Consider the following 20,736-nt stretch of genomic DNA (forward strand, 5'->3'; position numbering starts at 1 on the left):
GGGAGCAGAGGACAGAATCTCAGAGTGAGGGGAGATTCTGAGAGGATGTTTCGCCATGTGGGAGAGTCTGGGAGCAGAGGACAGAATCTCAGAGCGGACGGAGATTCTGAGAGGATGTTTCCTGTGTGGGAGAGTCTGGGTGAGGGGAGATTCTGAGAGGATGTTACACCGTGTGGGAGAGTCTGGGACCAGAGGGCAGAATCTCTGAGTGAAAGGAGATTCTGAGAGGCTGTTTCCCCCTGTGGGAGAGTCTGGGAGCAGAGGACAGAATCTCAGAGTGAGGGGAGATTCTGAGAAGAAGTTTCCCCGTGTGGGAGAGTCTGGGAGCAGAGGACAGAATCTCAGAGTGAGGGCAGATTCTGTGAGGTTGTTTCCCCGTGTGGGAGAGTCTGAGACCAGGGGACAGAATCTCTGAGTGAGGGGAGATTCTGAGAGGATGTTTCCCCGTGTGGGAGAGTCTGAGACCAGGGGACAGAATCTCAGAGTGAGGGGAGATTCTGAGAGGATGTTTCCCCGTGTGGGAGAGGCTGGGAGCAGAGGACAGAATCTCAGAGTGAGGGGAGATTCTGAGAGGTTGTTTCCCCGTGTGGGAGAGTCTGAGACCAGGGGACAGAATCTCAGAGTGAGGGGAGATTCTGAGAGGATGTTACCCCGTGTGGGAGAGTATGGGCCCAGAGGACAGAATTTCAGAGTGAGGGGAGGTTCTGAGAGGATGTTTCCCCGTGTGAGAGAGTCTGGGAGCAGAGGACAGAATCTCAGGGTGAGGGGAGATTCTGAGAGGATGTTTCCCCGTGTGGGAGAGTCTGGGAGCAGAGGACAGAATCTCAGAGTGAGGGGAGATTCTGAGAGGTTGTTTCCCCGTGTGGGAGAGTCTGGGCCCAGAGGGTAGAATGTCAGAGTGAGGGGAGATTCTGAGAGGATGTTTCCCCGTGTGGGAGAGTCTGGGAGCAGAGGACAGAATCTCAGAGTGAGGGGAGATTCTGAGAGGAAGTTTTCCCGTGTGGGAGATTCTGAGACCAGAGGACAGAATCTCAGGGTGAGGGGAGATTCTGAGAGGTTGTTTCCCCGTGTGGGAGAGTCTGGGAGCAGAGGACAGAATCTCAGAGTGAGGGGAGATTCTGAGAGGATGTTTTCCCGTGTGGGAGATTCTGAGACCAGAGGACAGAATCTCCGGGTGAGGGGAGATTCTGAGAGGATGTTTCCCCGTGTGCTAGAGTCTGGGAGCAGAGGGCAGAATCTCTAAGTGAGGGGAGATTCTGAGAGGATGTTTCCCCGTGTTGGAGAGTCTGGGACCAGAGGGCAGAATCTCTGAGTGAAAGGAGATTCTGAGAGGATGTTTCCCCCTGTGGGAGAGTCTGGGAGCTGAGGACAGAATCTCAGAGTGAGGGGAGATTCTGAGAGGATGTTTCCCCTTGTGGGAGAGTCAGGGCCCAGAGGACAGAATCTCAGAATGAGGGGAGATTCTGAGAGGATGTTTCCCCGTGTGCTAGAGTCTGGGAGCAGAGGGCAGAATCTCTGAGTGAGGGGAGAATCTGAGAGGATGTTTCCCCGTGTGGGAGAGTCTGGGCCCAGAGGACAGAATCTCAGAGTGAGGGGAGATTCTGAGAGGATGTTTCCCCGTGTGGGAGAGTCTGGGACCAGAGGGCAGAATCTCTGAGTGAAAGGAGATTCTGAGAGGATGTTTCCCCCTGTGGGAGAATCTGGGAGCAGAGGACAGAATCTCAGAGTGAGGGGAGATTCTGAGAGGATGTTTCCCCGTGTGGGAGAGTCTGGGCCCAGAGGACAGAATCTCAGAGTGAGGGGAGGTTCTGAGAGGATGTTTCCCCGTGTGGGACAGTCTGGGAGCAGAAGGGCAGAATCTCAGAGTGAGGGGAGATTCTGAGAGGATGTTTCCCCGTGTGGGAGAGTCTGGGAGCAGAGGACAGAATCTCAGAGTGAGGGGAGATTCTGAGAGGATGTTTCGCCATGTGGGAGAGTCTGGGAGCAGAGGACAGAATCTCAGAGCGGACGGAGATTCTGAGAGGATGTTTCCTGTGTGGGAGAGTCTGGGTGAGGGGAGATTCTGAGAGGATGTTACACCGTGTGGGAGAGTCTGGGACCAGAGGGCAGAATCTCTGAGTGAAAGGAGATTCTGAGAGGCTGTTTCCCCCTGTGGGAGAGTCTGGGAGCAGAGGACAGAATCTCAGAGTGAGGGGAGATTCTGAGAAGAAGTTTCCCCGTGTGGGAGAGTCTGGGAGCAGAGGACAGAATCTCAGAGTGAGGGCAGATTCTGAGAGGTTGTTTCCCCGTGTGGGAGAGTCTGAGACCAGGGGACAGAATCTCAGAGTGAGGGGAGATTCTGAGAGGATGTTTCCCCGTGTGGGAGAGTCTGAGACCAGGGGACAGAATCTCAGAGTGAGGGGAGATTCTGAGAGGATGTTTCCCCGTGTGGGAGAGGCTGGGAGCAGAGGACAGAATCTCAGAGTGAGGGGAGATTCTGAGAGGTTGTTTCCCCGTGTGGGAGAGTCTGAGACCAGGGGACAGAATCTCAGAGTGAGGGGAGATTCTGAGAGGATGTTTCCCCCTGTGGGAGAGTCTGGGACCAGAGGACAGAATCTCAGAGTGAGGGGAGATTCTGAGAGGATGTTTCCCCGTGTGGGAGAGTCTGGGAGCAGAGGACAGAATCTCAGAGTGAGGGGAGATTCTGAGAGGATGTTTCCACGAGTGGGAGAGTCTGGGACCAGAGGACAGAATCTCAGAGTGAGGGGAGATTCTGAGAGGATGTTTACCCTTGTGGGAGAGTCTGGGACCAGAGGACAGAATCTCAGAGTGAGGGGAGATTCTGAGAGGATGTTTCCCCGTGTGGGAGAGTCTGGGATCAGAGGACAGAATCTCAGAGTGAGGGGAGATTCTGAGAGGATGTTTCCCCCTGTGGGAGAGTCTGGGAGCAGAGGGCAGAATCTCAGAGTGAGGGGAGATTCTGAGAGGATGTTTCCCCCTGTTTGAGAGTCTGGGAGCAGAGGACAGAATCTCAGAGTGAGGGGAGATTCTGAGAGGATGTTTCCCCGTGTGGGAGAGCCTTAGAGCAGAGGGCAGAATCTCAGAGTGAGGGGAGATTCTGAGAGGATGTTTCCCTGTGTGGGAGAGTCTGGGACCAGAGGGCAGAATCTCAGAGCGGACGGAGATTCTGAGAGGATGTTTCCCCGTGTGGGATAGTCTGGGCCCAGAGGACAGAATCTCAGAGTGAGGGGAGGTTCTGAGAGGATGTTCCCCGTGTGGGAGAGCCTGGGAGCAGAGGACAGAATCTCAGAGTGAGGGGAGATACAGAGAGGGTGTTTCGTCGTGTGGGAGATTCTGGGACCAGAGGACAGAATCTCAGAGTGAGGCGAGATTCTGAGAGGATGTTTCCCCGTGTGGGAAAGTCTGGGAGCAGAGGGCAGAATCTCAGAGTGACGGGAGACTCTGAGAGGGTGTTTCATCGTGTGGGAGATTCTGGGAGCAGAGGACAGAATCTAAGGGTGAGGGGAGATTCTGAGAGGATGTTTCCCCGTGTGTGAGAGTTTGTTCCCAGAGGACAGAATCTCAGAGTGATGCGAGATTCTGAGAGGATGTTTCCCCGTGTGGGAAAGTGTGGGAGCAGAGGGCAGAATCTCAGAGTGACGGGAGACTCTGAGAGGATGTTTTCCCGTGTGGGAGAGTCTGGGAGCAGAAGGGCAGAATCTCAGAGTGAGGGGAGATTCTGAGAGGATGTTTCCCCATGTGGGAGAGTCTGGGAGCAGAGGACAGAATCTCAGAGTGAGGGGAGATTCTGAGAGGATGTTTCCCCGTGTGGGAGAGTCTGGGCCCAGAGGACAGAATCTCCGAGTGAGGGGAGCTTCTGAGAGGATGTTACCCTGTGTGGGAGATTCTGGGTCCAGAGTGCAGAATCTCACGTGAGGGGAGATTCTGAGAGGATGTTTCCCGTGTGGGAGAGTTTGGGAGCAGAGGACAGAATCTCAGAGCGGACGGAGATTCTGAGAGGATGTTTCCCCGTGTGGGAGAGTCTGGGCCCAGAGGACAGAATCTCAGAGTGAGGGGAGATTCTGAGAGGATGTTACCCCGTGTGGGAGAGTATGGGCCCAGAGGACAGAATTTCAGAGTGAGGGGAGGTTCTGAGAGGATGTTTCCCCGTGTGAGAGAGTCTGGGAGCAGAGGACAGAATCTCAGGGTGAGGGGAGATTCTGAGAGGATGTTTCCCCGTGTGGGAGAGTCTGGGAGCAGAGGACAGAATCTCAGAGTGAGGGGAGATTCTGAGAGGTTGTTTCCCCGTGTGGGAGAGTCTGGGCCCAGAGGGTAGAATGTCAGAGTGAGGGGAGATTCTGAGAGGATGTTTCCCCGTGTGGGAGAGTCTGGGAGCAGAGGACAGAATCTCAGAGTGAGGGGAGATTCTGAGAGGAAGTTTTCCCGTGTGGGAGATTCTGAGACCAGAGGACAGAATCTCAGGGTGAGGGGAGATTCTGAGAGGTTGTTTCCCCGTGTGGGAGAGTCTGGGAGCAGAGGACAGAATCTCAGAGTGAGGGGAGATTCTGAGAGGATGTTTTCCCGTGTGGGAGATTCTGAGACCAGAGGACAGAATCTCCGGGTGAGGGGAGATTCTGAGAGGATGTTTCCCCGTGTGCTAGAGTCTGGGAGCAGAGGGCAGAATCTCTAAGTGAGGGGAGATTCTGAGAGGATGTTTCCCCGTGTTGGAGAGTCTGGGACCAGAGGGCAGAATCTCTGAGTGAAAGGAGATTCTGAGAGGATGTTTCCCCCTGTGGGAGAGTCTGGGAGCTGAGGACAGAATCTCAGAGTGAGGGGAGATTCTGAGAGGAAGTTTCCCCGTGTGGGAGAGTCTGGGAGCAGAGGACAGAACCTCAGAGTGAGGGGAGATTCTGAGAGGTTGTTTCCCCGTGTGGGAGAGACTGAGACAAGGGGACAGAATCTCAGAGTGAGGGGAGATTCTGAGAGGATGTTTCCCAGTGTGGGAGAGGTTGGTAGCAGAGGACAGAATCTCAGAGTGAGGGGAGATTCTGAGAGGATGTTTCCCCGAGTGGGAGAGTCTGGGACCAGAGGACAGAATCTCAGAGTGAGGGGAGATTCGGAGAGGATGTTTCCCCGTGTGGGAGAGTCTTGGCCCAGAGGACAGAATCTCAGAGTGAGGGGAGATTCTGAGAGGATGTTTCCCCGTGTGCGAGAGTCTGGGACCAGAGGGCAGAATCTCAGATTGAAGGGAGATTCTGAGAGGATGTTTCCCCCTGTGGGAAAGTCTGGGAGCAGAGGACAGAATCTCAGAGTGAGGGAGATTCTGAGAGGATGTTTCCCCGTGTGGGAGAGTCAGGTAGCAGAGGACAGAATCTCAGAGTGAGGGGAGATTCTGAGAGGATGTTTCCCCGTGTGGGAGAGTCAGGGACCAGAGGACAGAATCTCAGAGTGAGGGGAGATTCTGAGAGGATGATTCCCCGTGTGAGAGAGTCTGGGACCAGAGGACAGAATCTCACAGTGAGGGGAGATTCTGAGAGGATTTTTCCCCGTGTGGGAGAGCCTGGGAGCAGAGGGCAGAATCTCAGAATGAGGGAAGATTCTGAGAGGATGTTTCCCTGTGTGGGAGAGTCTGGGACCAGAGGGCAGAATCTCAGAGTGAGGGGAGATTCTGGGAGGATGTTTCCCCGTGTGGGAGAGTCTGGGAGCAGAGGACAGAATCTCAGAGCGGACGGAGCTTCTAAGAGGATGTTTCCCCGTGTGGGAGAGTCTGGGTGAGGGGAGATTCTGAGAGGAAGTTTCCCCGTGTGGGAGAGTCTGGGCCCAGAGGACAGAATCTCAGAGTGAGGAGAGGTTCTGAGAGGATGTTTCCCCGTGTGGGAGAGTCTGGGAGCAGAAGACAGAATCTCAGGGTGAGGGGAGATTCTGAGAGGATGTTTCCCCGTGTGGGAGAGTCTGGGCCCAGAGGACAGAGTCTCAGAGTGAGGGGAGATTCTGTGAGGATGTTTCCCCGTGTGGGAGAGTCTGGGAGCAGAGGGCAGAATCTCAGAGTGACGGGAGACTCTGAGAGGATGTTTTCCCGTGTGGGAGAGTCTGGGAGCAGAGGACAGAATCTCAGAGTGAGAGGAGATTCTGAGAGGATGTTTCCCCGTGTGAGAGAGTCTGGGACCAGAGGACAGAATCTCAGTGAGGGGAGATTCTGAGAGGATGTTTCCCCGTGTGGGAGAGTCTGGGCCCAGAGGACAGAATCTCAGAGTGAGGGGAGATTCTGAGAGGATGTTTCCCCGTGTGGGAGAGTCTGGTAGCAGAGGACAGAATCTCAGAGTGAGGGGAGATTCTGAGAGGATGTTTCCCCGTGTGGGAGAGTCTGGGACCAGAGGACAGAATCTCAGAGTGAGGGGAGATTCTGAGAGGATGATTCCCCGTGTGAGAGAGTCTGGGACCAGAGGACAGAATCTCAGAGCGAGGGGAGATTCTGAAAGGATGTTTCCCCGTGTGGGAGAGCCTTAGAGCAGAGGGCAGAATCTCAGAGTGAGGGGAGATTCTGAGAGGATGTTTCCCTGTGTGGGAGAGTCTGGGAGCAGAGGACAGAATCTCAGAGCGGACGGAGATTCTGAGAGGATGTTTCCCCGTGTGGGAGAGTATGGGTGAGGGGAGATTCTGAGAGGATGTTTCCCCGTGTGGGAGAGTCTGGGCCCAGAGGACAGAATCTCAGAGTGAGGGGAGGTTCTGAGAGGATGTTTCCCCGTGTGGGACAGTCTGGGAGCAGAAGGGCAGAATCTCAGAGTGAGGGGAGATTCTGAGAGGATGTTTCCCCGTGTGGGAGAGTCTGGGAGCAGAGGACAGAATCTCAGAGTGAGGGGAGATTCTGAGAGGATGTTTCGCCATGTGGGAGAGTCTGGGAGCAGAGGACAGAATCTCAGAGCGGACGGAGATTCTGAGAGGATGTTTCCTGTGTGGGAGAGTCTGGGTGAGGGGAGATTCTGAGAGGATGTTACACCGTGTGGGAGAGTCTGGGACCAGAGGGCAGAATCTCTGAGTGAAAGGAGATTCTGAGAGGCTGTTTCCCCCTGTGGGAGAGTCTGGGAGCAGAGGACAGAATCTCAGAGTGAGGGGAGATTCTGAGAAGAAGTTTCCCCGTGTGGGAGAGTCTGGGAGCAGAGGACAGAATCTCAGAGTGAGGGCAGATTCTGTGAGGTTGTTTCCCCGTGTGGGAGAGTCTGAGACCAGGGGACAGAATCTCTGAGTGAGGGGAGATTCTGAGAGGATGTTTCCCCGTGTGGGAGAGTCTGAGACCAGGGGACAGAATCTCAGAGTGAGGGGAGATTCTGAGAGGATGTTTCCCCGTGTGGGAGAGGCTGGGAGCAGAGGACAGAATCTCAGAGTGAGGGGAGATTCTGAGAGGTTGTTTCCCCGTGTGGGAGAGTCTGAGACCAGGGGACAGAATCTCAGAGTGAGGGGAGATTCTGAGAGGATGTTTCCCCCTGTGGGAGAGTCTGGGACCAGAGGACAGAATCTCAGAGTGAGGGGAGATTCTGAGAGGATGTTTCCCCGTGTGGGAGAGTCTGGGAGCAGAGGACAGAATCTCAGAGTGAGGGGAGATTCTGAGAGGATGTTTCCACGAGTGGGAGAGTCTGGGACCAGAGGACAGAATCTCAGAGAGAGGGGAGATTCTGAGAGGATGTTTACCCTTGTGGGAGAGTCTGGGACCAGAGGACAGAATCTCAGAGTGAGGGGAGATTCTGAGAGGATGTTTCCCCGTGTGGGAGAGTCTGGGATCAGAGGACAGAATCTCAGAGTGAGGGGAGATTCTGAGAGGATGTTTCCCCCTGTGGGAGAGTCTGGGAGCAGAGGGCAGAATCTCAGAGTGAGGGGAGATTCTGAGAGGATGTTTCCCCCTGTTTGAGAGTCTGGGAGCAGAGGACAGAATCTCAGAGTGAGGGGAGATTCTGAGAGGATGTTTCCCCGTGTGGGAGAGCCTTAGAGCAGAGGGCAGAATCTCAGAGTGAGGGGAGATTCTGAGAGGATGTTTCCCTGTGTGGGAGAGTCTGGGACCAGAGGGCAGAATCTCAGAGCGGACGGAGATTCTGAGAGGATGTTTCCCCGTGTGGGATAGTCTGGGCCCAGAGGACAGAATCTCAGAGTGAGGGGAGGTTCTGAGAGGATGTTCCCCGTGTGGGAGAGCCTGGGAGCAGAGGACAGAATCTCAGAGTGAGGGGAGATACAGAGAGGGTGTTTCGTCGTGTGGGAGATTCTGGGACCAGAGGACAGAATCTCAGAGTGAGGCGAGATTCTGAGAGGATGTTTCCCCGTGTGGGAAAGTCTGGGAGCAGAGGGCAGAATCTCAGAGTGACGGGAGACTCTGAGAGGATGTTTCCCCGTGTGGGAGAGCCTTAGAGCAGAGGGCAGAATCTCAGAGTGAGGGGAGATTCTGAGAGGATGTTTCCCTGTGTGTGAGAGTCTGGGACCAGAGGACAGAATCTCAGAGTGAGGCGAGATTCTGAGAGGATGTTTCCCCGTGTGGGAAAGTCTGGGAGCAGAGGGCAGAATCTCAGAGTGACGGGAGACTCTGAGAGGATGTTTTCCCGTGTGGGAGAGTCTGGGAGCAGAAGGGCAGAATCTCAGAGTGAGGGGAAATTCTGAGAGGACGTTTCCCCGTGTGGGAGAGTCTGGGAGCAGAGGGCAGAATCTCAGAGTGAGGGGAGATTCTGAGAGGATGTTTCCCCATGTGGGAGAGTCTGGGAGCAGAGGACAGAATCTCAGAGAGGACGGAGATTCTGAGAGGATGTTTCCCGTGTGGGAGAGTCTGGGTGAGGGGAGATTCTGAGAGGATGTTACCCCGTGTGGGAGAGTCTGGGCCCAGAGGACAGAATCTCAGAGTGAGGGGAGGTTCTGAGAGGATGTTTCCCCGTGTGGGAGAGTCTGGGCCCAGAGGACAGAATCTCAGAGTGAGGGGAGATTCTGAGAGGATGTTTCCCCTTGTGGGAGAGTCAGGGCCCAGAGGACAGAATCTCAGAATGAGGGGAGATTCTGAGAGGATGTTTCCCCGTGTGCTAGAGTCTGGGAGCAGAGGGCAGAATCTCTGAGTGAGGGGAGAATCTGAGAGGATGTTTCCCCGTGTGGGAGAGTCTGGGCCCAGAGGACAGAATCTCAGAGTGAGGGGAGATTCTGAGAGGATGTTTCCCCGTGTGGGAGAGTCTGGGACCAGAGGGCAGAATCTCTGAGTGAAAGGAGATTCTGAGAGGATGTTTCCCCCTGTGGGAGAATCTGGGAGCAGAGGACAGAATCTCAGAGTGAGGGGAGATTCTGAGAGGATGTTTCCCCGTGTGGGAGAGTCTGGGAGCAGAGGACAGAATCTCAGAGTGAGGGGAGATTCTGAGAGGATGTTTTCCCGTGTGGGAGAGTCTGGGAGCAGAGGACAGAATCTCAGAGTGAGGGGAGATTCTGAGAGGATGTTTCCCCGTGTGGGAGAGTCTGGGAGCAGAGGACAGAATCTCAGAGTGAGGGGAGATTCTGAGAGGATGTTTCCCCGAGTGGGAGAGTCTGGGACCAGAGGACAGAATCTCAGAGTGAGGGGAGATTCTGAGAGGATGTTTACCCTTGTGGGAGAGTCTGGGCCCAGAGGACAGAATCTCAGAGTGAGGGGAGATTCTGAGAGGATGTTTCCCCGTGTGGGAGAGTCTGGGACCAGAGGGCAGAATCTCAGATTGAAGGGAGATTCTGAGAGGATGTTTCCCCCTGTGGGAGAGTCTGGGAGCAGAGGGCAGAATCTCAGAGTGAGGGGAGATTCTGAGAGGATGTTTCCCCCTGTTTGAGAGTCTGGGAGCAGAGGACAGAATCTCAGAGTGAGGGGAGATTCTGAGAGGATGTTTCCCCGTGTGGGAGAGTCTGGGAGCAGAGGACAGACTCTCAGAGAGAGGGGAGATTCTGAGAGGATGTTTCTCCGTGTGGGAGAGTCTGGGAGCAGAGGACAGAATCTCAGAGTGAGGGGAGATTCTGAGAGGATGTTTCCCCGTGTGGGAGAGTCTGGGAGCAGAGGACAGCATCTCAGAGCGGACGGAGATTCTGAGAGGATGTTTCCCCGTGTGGGAGAGTATGGGTGAGGGGAGATTCTGAGAGGATGTTTCCCCGTGTGGGAGAGTCTGGGCCCAGAGGACAGAATCTCAGAGTGAGGAGAGGTTCTGAGAGGATGTTCCCCGTGTGGGAGAGCCTGGGAGCAGAGGACAGAATCTCAGAGTGAGGGGAGATACAGAGAGGGTGTTTCGTCGTGTGGGAGATTCTGGGACCAGAGGACAGAATCTCAGAGTGAGGCGAGATTCTGAGAGGATGTTTCCCCGTGTGGGAAATTCCGGGAGCAGAGGGCAGAATCTCAGAGTGACGGGAGACTCTGAGAGGATGTTTTCCCGTGTGGGAGAGTCTGGGAGCAGAAGGGCAGAATCTCAGAGTGAGGGGAGATTCTGAGAGGATGTTTCCCGCTGTGGGAGAGTCTGGGAGCAGAGGACAGAATCTCAGAGTGAGGGGAGATTCTGAGAGGATGTTTCCCCATGTGGGAGAGTCTGGGAGCAGAGGACAGAATCTCAGAGCGGACGGAGATTCTGAGAGGATGTTTCCCGTGTGGGAGAGTCTGGGTGAGGGGAGATTCTGAGAGGATATTACCCCGTGTGGGAGAGTCTGGGCCCAGAGGACAGAATCTCAGAGTGAGGGGAGGTTCTGAGAGGATGTTTCCCCCTGTGGGAGAGTCTGGGACCAGAGGACAGAATCTCAGAGTGAGGGGAGATTCTGAGAGGATGTTTCCCCGTGTGGGAGAGTCTGGGAGCAGAGGACAGAATCTCAGAGTGAGGGGAGATTCTGAGAGGATGTTTCCACGAGTGGGAGAGTCTGGGACCAGAGGACAGAATCTCAGAGTGAGGGGAGATTCTGAGAGGATGTTTACCCTTGTGGGAGAGTCTGGGCCCAGAGGACAGAATCTCAGAGTGAGGGGAGATTCTGAGAGGATGTTTCCCCGTGTGGGAGAGTCTGGGATCAGAGGGCAGAATCTCAGATTGAAGGGAGATTCTGAGAGGATGTTTCCCCCTGTGGGAGAGTCTGGGAGCAGAGGGCAGAATCTCAGAGTGAGGGGAGATTCTGAGAGGATGTTTCCCCCTGTTTGAGAGTCTGGGAGCAGAGGACAGAATCTCAGAGTGAGGGGAGATTCTGAGAGGATGTTTCCCCGTGTGGGAGAGTCTGGGAGCAGAGGACAGAATCTCAGAGTGAGGGGAGATTCTGAGAGGATGTTTCCCTGTGTGGGAGAGTCTGGGACCAGAGGGCAGAATCTCAGAGCGGACGGAGATTCTGAGAGGATGTTTCCCCGTGTGGGATAGTCTGGGCCCAGAGGACAGAATCTCAGAGTGAGGGGAGGTTCTGAGAGGATGTTCCCCGTGTGGGAGAGCCTGGGAGCAGAGGACAGAATCTCAGAGTGAGGGGAGATACAGAGAGGGTGTTTCGTCGTGTGGGAGATTCTGGGACCAGAGGACAGAATCTCAGAGTGAGGCGAGATTCTGAGAGGATGTTTCCCCGTGTGGGAAAGTCTGGGAGCAGAGGGCAGAATCTCAGAGTGACGGGAGACTCTGAGAGGATGTTTCCCCGTGTGGGAGAGCCTTAGAGCAGAGGGCAGAATCTCAGAGTGAGGGGAGATTCTGAGAGGATGTTTCCCTGTGTGTGAGAGTCTGGGACCAGAGGACAGAATCTCAGAGTGAGGCGAGATTCTGAGAAGATGTTTCCCCGTGTGGGAAAGTCTGGGAGCAGAGGGCAGAATCTCAGAGTGACGGGAGACTCTGAGAGGATGTTTTCCCGTGTGGGAGAGTCTGGGAGCAGAAGGGCAGAATCTCAGAGTGAGGGGAGATTCTGAGAGGATGTTTCCCCATGTGGGAGAGTCTGGGAGCAGAGGACAGAATCTCAGAGAGGACGGAGATTCTGAGAGGATGTTTCCCGTGTGGGAGAGTCTGGGTGAGGGGAGATTCTGAGAGGATGTTACCCCGTGTGGGAGAGTCTGGGCCCAGAGGACAGAATCTCAGAGTGAGGGGAGGTTCTGAGAGGATGTTTCCCCGTGTGGGAGAGTCTGGGCCCAGAGGACAGAATCTCAGAGTGAGGGGAGATTCTGAGAGGATGTTTCCCCTTGTGGGAGAGTCAGGGCCCAGAGGACAGAATCTCAGAGTGAGGGCAGATTCTGAGAGGTTGTTTCCCCGTGTGGGAGAGTCTGGGACCAGGGGACAGAATCTCAGAGTGAGGGGAGATTCTGAGAGGATGTTTCCCCGTGTGGGAGAGTCTGAGACCAGGGGACAGAATCTCAGAGTGAGGGGAGATTCTGAGAGGATGTTTCCCCGTGTGGGAGAGGCTGGGAGCAGAGGACAGAATCTCAGAGTGAGGGGAGATTCTGAGAGGTTGTTTCCCCGTGTGGGAGAGTCTGAGACCAGGGGACAGAATCTCAGAGTGAGGGGAGATTCTGAGAGGATGTTTCCCCCTGTGGGAGAGTCTGGGACCAGAGGACAGAATCTCAGAGTGAGGGGAGATTCTGAGAGGATGTTTCCCCGTGTGGGAGAGTCTGGGAGCAGAGGACAGAATCTCAGAGTGAGGGGAGATTCTGAGAGGATGTTTCCACGAGTGGGAGAATCTGGGACCAGAGGACAGAATCTCAGAGTGAGGGGAGATTCTGAGAGGATGTTTACCCTTGTGGGAGAGTCTGGGCCCAGAGGACAGAATCTCAGAGTGAGGGGAGATTCTGAGAGGATGTTTCCCCGTGTGGGAGAGTCTGGGATCAGAGGACAGAATCTCAGAGTGAGGGGAGATTCTGAGAGGATGTTTCCCCCTGTGGGAGAGTCTGGGAGCAGAGGGCAGAATCTCAGAGTGAGGGGAGATTCTGAGAGGATGTTTCCCCCTGTTTGAGAGTCTGGGAGCAGAGGACAGAATCTCAGAGTGAGGGGAGATTCTGAGAGGATGTTTCCCCGTGTGGGAGAGCCTTAGAGCAGAGGGCAGAATCTCAGAGTGAGGGGAGATTCTGAGAGGATGTTTCCCTGTGTGGGAGAGTCTGGGACCAGAGGGCAGAATCTCAGAGCGGACGGAGATTCTGAGAGGATGTTTCCCCGTGTGGGATAGTCTGGGCCCAGAGGACAGAATCTCAGAGTGAGGGGAGGTTCTGAGAGGATGTTCCCCGTGTGGGAGAGCCTGGGAGCAGAGGACAGAATCTCAGAGTGAGGGGAGATACAGAGAGGGTGTTTCGTCGTGTGGGAGATTCTGGGACCAGAGGACAGAATCTCAGAGTGAGGCGAGATTCTGAGAGGATGTTTCCCCGTGTGGGAAAGTCTGGGAGCAGAGGGCAGAATCTCAGAGTGACGGGAGACTCTGAGAGGATGTTTCCCCGTGTGGGAGAGCCTTAGAGCAGAGGGCAGAATCTCAGAGTGAGGGGAGATTCTGAGAGGATGTTTCCCTGTGTGTGAGAGTCTGGGACCAGAGGACAGAATCTCAGAGTGAGGCGAGATACTGAGAGGATGTTTCCCCGTGTGGGAAAGTCTGGGAGCAGAGGGCAGAATCTCAGAGTGACGGGAGACTCTGAGAGGATGTTTTCCCGTGTGGGAGAGTCTGGGAGCAGAAGGGCAGAATCTCAGAGTGAGGGGAAATTCTGAGAGGACGTTTCCCCGTGTGGGAGAGTCTGGGAGCAGAGGACAGAATCTCAGAGTGAGGGGAGATTCTGAGAGGATGTTTCCCCATGTGGGAGAGTCTGGGAGCAGAGGACAGAATCTCAGAGAGGACGGAGATTCTGAGAGGATGTTTCCCGTGTGGGAGAGTCTGGGTGAGGGGAGATTCTGAGAGGATGTTACCCCGTGTGGGAGAGTCTGGGCCCAGAGGACAGAATCTCAGAGTGAGGGGAGGTTCTGAGAGGATGTTTCCCCGTGTGGGAGAGTCTGGGCCCAGAGGACAGAATCTCAGAGTGAGGGGAGATTCTGAGAGGATGTTTCCCCGTGTGGGAGTGTCTGGGAGCAGAGGACAGAATCTCAGAGTGAGGGCAGATTCTGAGAGGATGTTTCCCCGTGTGGGAGAGTCAGGGCCCAGAGGACAGAATCTCAGAATGAGGGGAGATTCTGAGAGGATGTTTCCCCGTGTGCTAGAGTCTGGGAGCAGAGGGCAGAATCTCTGAGTGAGGGGAGAATCTGAGAGGATGTTTCCCCGTGTGGGAGAGTCTGGGAGCAGAGGACAGAATCTCAGAGTGAGGGGAGATTCTGAGAGGATGTTTCCCCCTGTGGGAGAATCTGGGAGCAGAGGACAGAATCTCAGAGTGAGGGGAGATTCTGAGAAGAAGTTTCCCCGTGTGGGAGAGTCTGGGAGCAGAGAACAGAATCTCAGAGTGAGGGGAGATTCTGAGAGGATGTTTCCCCGTGTGGGAGAGTCTGGGCCCAGAGGACAGAATCTCAGAGTGAGGGGAGATTCTGAGAGGATGTTTCCCCGTGTGGGAGAGTCTGGGACCAGAGGGCAGAATCTCAGATTGAAGGGAGATTCTGAGAGGATGTTTCCCCCTGTGGGAGAGTCTGGGAGCAGAGGGCAGAATCTCAGAGTGAGGGGAGATTCTGAGAGGATGTTTCCCCCTGTTTGAGAGTCTGGGCCCAGAGGACAGAATCTCAGAGTGAGGGGAGATTCTGAGAGGATGTTTCCCCGTGTGGGAGAGTCTGGGAGCAGAGGACAGAATCTCAGAGTGAGGGGAGATTCTGAGAGGATGTTTCCCCGTGTGGGAGAGTCTGGGAGCAGAGGACAGACTCTCAGAGTGAGGGGAGATTCTGAGAGGATGTTTCTCCGTGTGGGAGAGTCTGGGAGCAGAGGACAGCATCTCAGAGCGGACGGAGATTCTGAGAGGATGTTTCCCCGTGTGGGAGAGTATGGGTGAGGGGAGATTCTGAGAGGATGTTTCCCCGTGTGGGAGAGTCTGGGCCCAGAGGACAGAATCTCAGAGTGAGGGGAGGTTCTGAGAGGATGTTCCCCGTGTGGGAGAGCCTGGGAGCAGAGGACAGAATCTCAGAGTGAGGGGAGATACAGAGAGGGTGTTTCGTCGTGTGGGAGATTCTGGGACCAGAGGACAGAATCTCAGAGTGAGGCGAGATTCTGAGAGGATGTTTCCCCGTGTGGGAAATTCCGGGAGCAAAGGGCAGAATCTCAGAGTGACGGGAGACTCTGAGAGGATGTTTTCCCGTGTGGGAGAGTCTGGGAGCAGAAGGGCAGAATCTCAGAGTGAGGGGAGATTCTGAGAGGATGTTTCCCGCTGTGGGAGAGTCTGGGAGCAGAGGACAGAATCTCAGAGTGAGGGGAGATTCTGAGAGGATGTTTCCCCATGTGGGAGAGTCTGGGAGCAGAGGACAGAATCTCAGAGCGGACGGAGATTCTGAGAGGATGTTTCCCGTGTGGGAGAGTCTGGGTGAGGGGAGATTCTGAGAGGATATTACCCCGTGTGGGAGAGTCTGGGCCCAGAGGACAGAATCTCAGAGTGAGGGGAGGTTCTGAGAGGATGTTTCCCCCTGTGGGAGAGTCTGGGACCAGAGGACAGAATCTCAGAGTGAGGGGAGATTCTGAGAGGATGTTTCCCCGTGTGGGAGAGTCTGGGAGCAGAGGACAGAATCTCAGAGTGAGGGGAGATTCTGAGAGGATGTTTCCACGAGTGGGAGAGTCTGGGACCAGAGGACAGAATCTCAGAGTGAGGGGAGATTCTGAGAGGATGTTTACCCTTGTGGGAGAGTCTGGGCCCAGAGGACAGAATCTCAGAGTGAGGGGAGATTCTGAGAGGATGTTTCCCCGTGTGGGAGAGTCTGGGATCAGAGGGCAGAATCTCAGATTGAAGGGAGATTCTGAGAGGATGTTTCCCCCTGTGGGAGAGTCTGGGAGCAGAGGGCAGAATCTCAGAGTGAGGGGAGATTCTGAGAGGATGTTTCCCCCTGTTTGAGAGTCTGGGAGCAGAGGACAGAATCTCAGAGTGAGGGGAGATTCTGAGAGGATGTTTCCCCGTGTGGGAGAGTCTGGGAGCAGAGGACAGAATCTCAGAGTGAGGGGAGATTCTGAGAGGATGTTTCCCTGTGTGGGAGAGTCTGGGACCAGAGGGCAGAATCTCAGAGCGGACGGAGATTCTGAGAGGATGTTTCCCCGTGTGGGATAGTCTGGGCCCAGAGGACAGAATCTCAGAGTGAGGGGAGGTTCTGAGAGGTTGTTCCCCGTGTGGGAGAGCCTGGGAGCAGAGGACAGAATCTCAGAGTGAGGGGAGATACAGAGAGGGTGTTTCGTCGTGTGGGAGATTCTGGGACCAGAGGACAGAATCTCAGAGTGAGGCGAGATTCTGAGAGGATGTTTCCCCGTGTGGGAAAGTCTGGGAGCAGAGGGCAGAATCTCAGAGTGACGGGAGACTCTGAGAGGATGTTTCCCCGTGTGGGAGAGCCTTAGAGCAGAGGGCAGAATCTCAGAGTGAGGGGAGATTCTGAGAGGATGTTTCCCTGTGTGTGAGAGTCTGGGACCAGAGGACAGAATCTCAGAGTGAGGCGAGATTCTGAGAGGATGTTTCCCCGTGTGGGAAAGTCTGGGAGCAGAGGGCAGAATCTCAGAGTGACGGGAGACTCTGAGAGGATGTTTTCCCGTGTGGGAGAGTCTGGGAGCAGAAGGGCAGAATCTCAGAGTGAGGGGAGATTCTGAGAGGATGTTTCCCCATGTGGGAGAGTCTGGGAGCAGAGGACAGAATCTCAGAGAGGACGGAGATTCTGAGAGGATGTTTCCCGTGTGGGAGAGTCTGGGTGAGGGGAGATTCTGAGAGGATGTTACCCCGTGTGGGAGAGTCTGGGCCCAGAGGACAGAATCTCAGAGTGAGGGGAGGTTCTGAGAGGATGTTTCCCCGTGTGGGAGAGTCTGGGCCCAGAGGACAGAATCTCAGAGTGAGGGGAGATTCTGAGAGGATGTTTCCCCTTGTGGGAGAGTCAGGGCCCAGAGGACAGAATCTCAGAATGAGGGGAGATTCTGAGAGGATGTTTCCCTGTGTGCTAGAGTCTGGGAGCAGAGGGCAGAATCTCTGAGTGAGGGGAGAATCTGAGAGGATGTTTCCCCGTGTGGGAGAGTCTGGGACCAGAGGGCAGAATCTCTGAGTGAAAGGAGATTCTGAGAGGATGTTTCCCCCTGTGGGAGAGTCTGGGAGCAGAGGACAGAATCTCAGAGTGAGGGGAGATTCTGAGAAGAAGTTTCCCCGTGTGGGAGAGTCTGGGAGCAGAGGACAGAATCTCAGAGTGAGGGGAGATTCTGAGAGGATGTTTCCCCGTGTGGGAGAGTCTGGGAGCAGAGGACAGAATCTCAGAGTGAGGGGAGATTCTGAGAGGATGTTTCCCCGAGTGGGAGAGTCTGGGACCAGAGGACAGAATCTCAGAGTGAGGGGAGATTCTGAGAGGATGTTTACCCTTGTGGGAGAGTCTGGGCCCAGAGGACAGAATCTCAGAGTGAGGAGAGATTCTGACAGGATGTTTCCCCGTGTGGGATAGTCTGGGACCAGAGGACAGAATCTCAGAGTGAGGGGAGATTCTGAGAGGAATTTTCCCCGTGTGGGAGAGTCTGGGAGCAGAGGGCAGAATCTCAGAGTGAGGGGAGATTCTGAGAGGATGTTTCCCCCTGTTTGAGAGTCTGGGAGCAGAGGACAGAATCTCAGAGTGAGGGGAGATTCTGAGAGGATGTTTCCCCGTGTGGGAGAGTCTGGGAGCAGAGGACAGAATCTCAGAGTGAGGGGAGATTCTGAGAGGATGTTTCCCCGTATGGGAGAGTCTGGGCCCAGAGGACAGAATCTCAGACGCAGGGGAGATTCTGAGAGGTTGTTTCCCCGTGTGGGAGAGTCTGGGAGCAGAGGACAGACTCTCAGAGTGAGGGGAGATTCTGAGAGGATGTTTCTCCGTGTGGGAGAGTCTGGGAGCAGAGGACAGAATCTCAGAGCGGACGGAGATTCTGAGAGGATGTTTCCCCGAGTGGGAGAGTCTGGGCCCAGAGGACAGAATCTCAGAGTGAGGGGAGATTCTGAGAGGATGTTCCCCGTGTGGGAGAGCCTGGGAGCAGAGGACAGAATCTCAGAGTGAGGGGAGATTCTGAGAGGATGTTTCCCCGTGTGGGAAATTCCGGGAGCAGAGGGCAGAATCTCAGAGTGACGGGAGACTCTGAGAGGATGTTTTCCCGTGTGGGAGAGTCTGGGAGCAGAAGGGCAGAATCTCAGAGTGAGGGGAGATTCTGAGAGAATGTTTCCCGCTGTGGGAGAGTCTGGGAGCAGAGGACAGAATCTCAGAGTGAGGGGAGATTCTGAGAGGATGTTTCCCCATGTGGGAGAGTCTGGGAGCAGAGGACAGAATCTCAGAGTGAGGCGAGATTCTGAGAGGATGTTTCCCCGTGTGGGAAATTCCGGGAGCAGAGGGCAGAATCTCAGAGTGACGGGAGACTCTGAGAGGATGTTTTCCCGTGTGGGAGAGTCTGGGAGCAGAAGGGCAGAATCTCAGAGTGAGGGGAGATTCTGAGAGAATGTTTCCCGCTGTGGGAGAGTCTGGGAGCAGAGGACAGAATCTCAGAGTGAGGGGAGATTCTGAGAGGATGTTTCCCCATGTGGGAGAGTCTGGGAGCAGAGGACAGAATCTCAGAGCGGACGGAGATTCTGAGAGGATGTTTCCCGTGTGGGAGAGTCTGGGTGAGGGGAGATTCTGAGAGGATATTACCCCGTGTGGGAGAGTCTGGGCCCAGAGGACAGAATCTCAGAGTGAGGGGAGGTTCTGAGAGGATGTTTCCCCGTGTGGGAGAGTCTGGGAGCAGAGGACAGAGTCTCCGAGTGAGGGGAGATTCTGAGAGGGTGTTTCCCCGTGTGGGAGGTTCTGAGACCAGAGGACAGAATCTCCGGGTGAGGGGAGATTCTGAGAGGATGTTTCCCTGTGTGGGAAAGTCTGGGAGCAGAGGGCAGAATCTCAGAGTGACGGGAGACTCTGAGAGGATGTTTTCCCGTGTGGGAGAGTCTGGGAGCAGAGGACAGAATCTCAGAGTGAGAGGAGATTCTGACAGGATGTTTCCCCGTGTGAGAGAGTCTGGGACCAGAGGACAGAATCTCAGAGTGAGGGGAGATTCTGAGAGGATGTTTCCCCGTGTGGGAGAGTCTGGGCCCAGAGGACAGAATCTCAGAGTGAGGGGAGGTTCTGAGAGGATGTTTTCCCGTGTGGGAGAGCCTGGGAGCAGAGGACAGAATCTCAGAGTGAGGGGAGATTCTGAGAGGGTGTTTCCTCGTGTGGGAGATTCTGGGAGCAGAGGACAGAATCTAAGGGTGAGGGGAGATTCTGAGAGGATGTTTCCCCGTGTGGGAGAGTTTGGTCCCAGAGGACAGAATCTCACAGTGAGGCGAGATTCTGAGAGGATGTTTCCCCGTGTGGGAAAGTGTGGGAGCAGAGGGCAGAATCTCAGAGTGACGGGAGACTCTGAGAGGATGTTTTCCCGTGTGGGAGAGTCTGGGAGCAGAAGGGCAGAATCTCAGAGTGAGGGGAGATTCTGAGAGGATGTTTCCCCATGTGGGAGAGTCTGGGAGCAGAGGACAGAATCTCAGAGTGAGGGGAGATTCTGAGAGGATGTTTCCCCGTGTGGGAGAGTCTGGGTGAGGGGAGATTCTGAGAGGATGTTTCCCCGTGTGGGAGAGTCTGGGCCCAGAGGACAGAATCTCAGAGTGAGGGGAGATTCTGAGAGGATGTTTCCCCCTGTGGGAGAGTCTGGGCCCAGAGGACAGAATCTCACGTGAGGGGAGATTCTGAGAGGATGTTTCCCGTGTGGGAGAGTTTGGGAGCAGAGGACAGAATCTCACAGCGGACGGAGATTCTGAGAGGATGTTTCCCGTGTGGGAGAGTCTCGGTGAGGGGAGATTCTGAGAGGATGTTACCCCGTGTGGGAGAGTCTGGGACCAGAGGACAGAATCTCAGAGTGAGGGGAGGTTCTGAGAGGATGTTTCCCCGTGTGAGAGAGTCTGGGAGCAGAGGACAGAATCTCAGGGTGAGGGGAGATTCTGAGAGGATGCTTCCCCGTCTGGTAGAGGTTGGTAGCAGAGGACAGAATCTCAGAGTGAGGGGAGATTCTGAGAGGATGTTTCCCCGAGTGGGAGAGTCTGGGACCAGAGGACAGAATCTCAGAGTGAGGGGAGATTCTGAGAGGATGTTTCCCCGTGTGGGAGAGTCTGGGCCCAGAGGACAGAATCTCAGAGTGAGGGGAGATTCTGAGAGGATGTTTCCCCGTGTGGGAGAGTCTGGGACCAGAGGGCAGAATCTCAGATTGAAGGGAGATTCTGAGAGGATGTTTCCCCCTGTGGGAGAGTCTGGGAGCAGAGGACAGAATCTCAGAGTGAGGGGAGATTCTGAGAGGATGTTTCCCCGTGTGGGAGAGTCTGGTAGCAGAGGACAGAATCTCAGAGTGAGGAGAGATTCTGAGAGGATGTTTCCCCGTGTGGGAGAGTCTGGGACCAGAGGACAGAATCTCAGAGTGAGGGGAGATTCTGAGAGGATGATTCCCCGTGTGAGAGAGTCTGGGACCAGAGGACAGAATCTCAGAGCGAGGGGAGATTCTGAAAGGATGTTTCCCCGTGTGGGAGAGCCTTAGAGCAGAGGGCAGAATCTCAGAGTGAGGGGAGATTCTGAGAGGATGTTTCCCCGTGTGGGAGAGTCTGGGACCAGAGGGCAGAATCTCAGAGTGAGGGGAGATTCTGAGAGGATGTTTCTCCGT

The sequence above is a fragment of the Scyliorhinus torazame genome, chromosome 4 (genome assembly GCF_047496885.1).
Source record: "Scyliorhinus torazame isolate Kashiwa2021f chromosome 4, sScyTor2.1, whole genome shotgun sequence".
Classification (NCBI taxonomy): domain Eukaryota; kingdom Metazoa; phylum Chordata; class Chondrichthyes; order Carcharhiniformes; family Scyliorhinidae; genus Scyliorhinus; species Scyliorhinus torazame.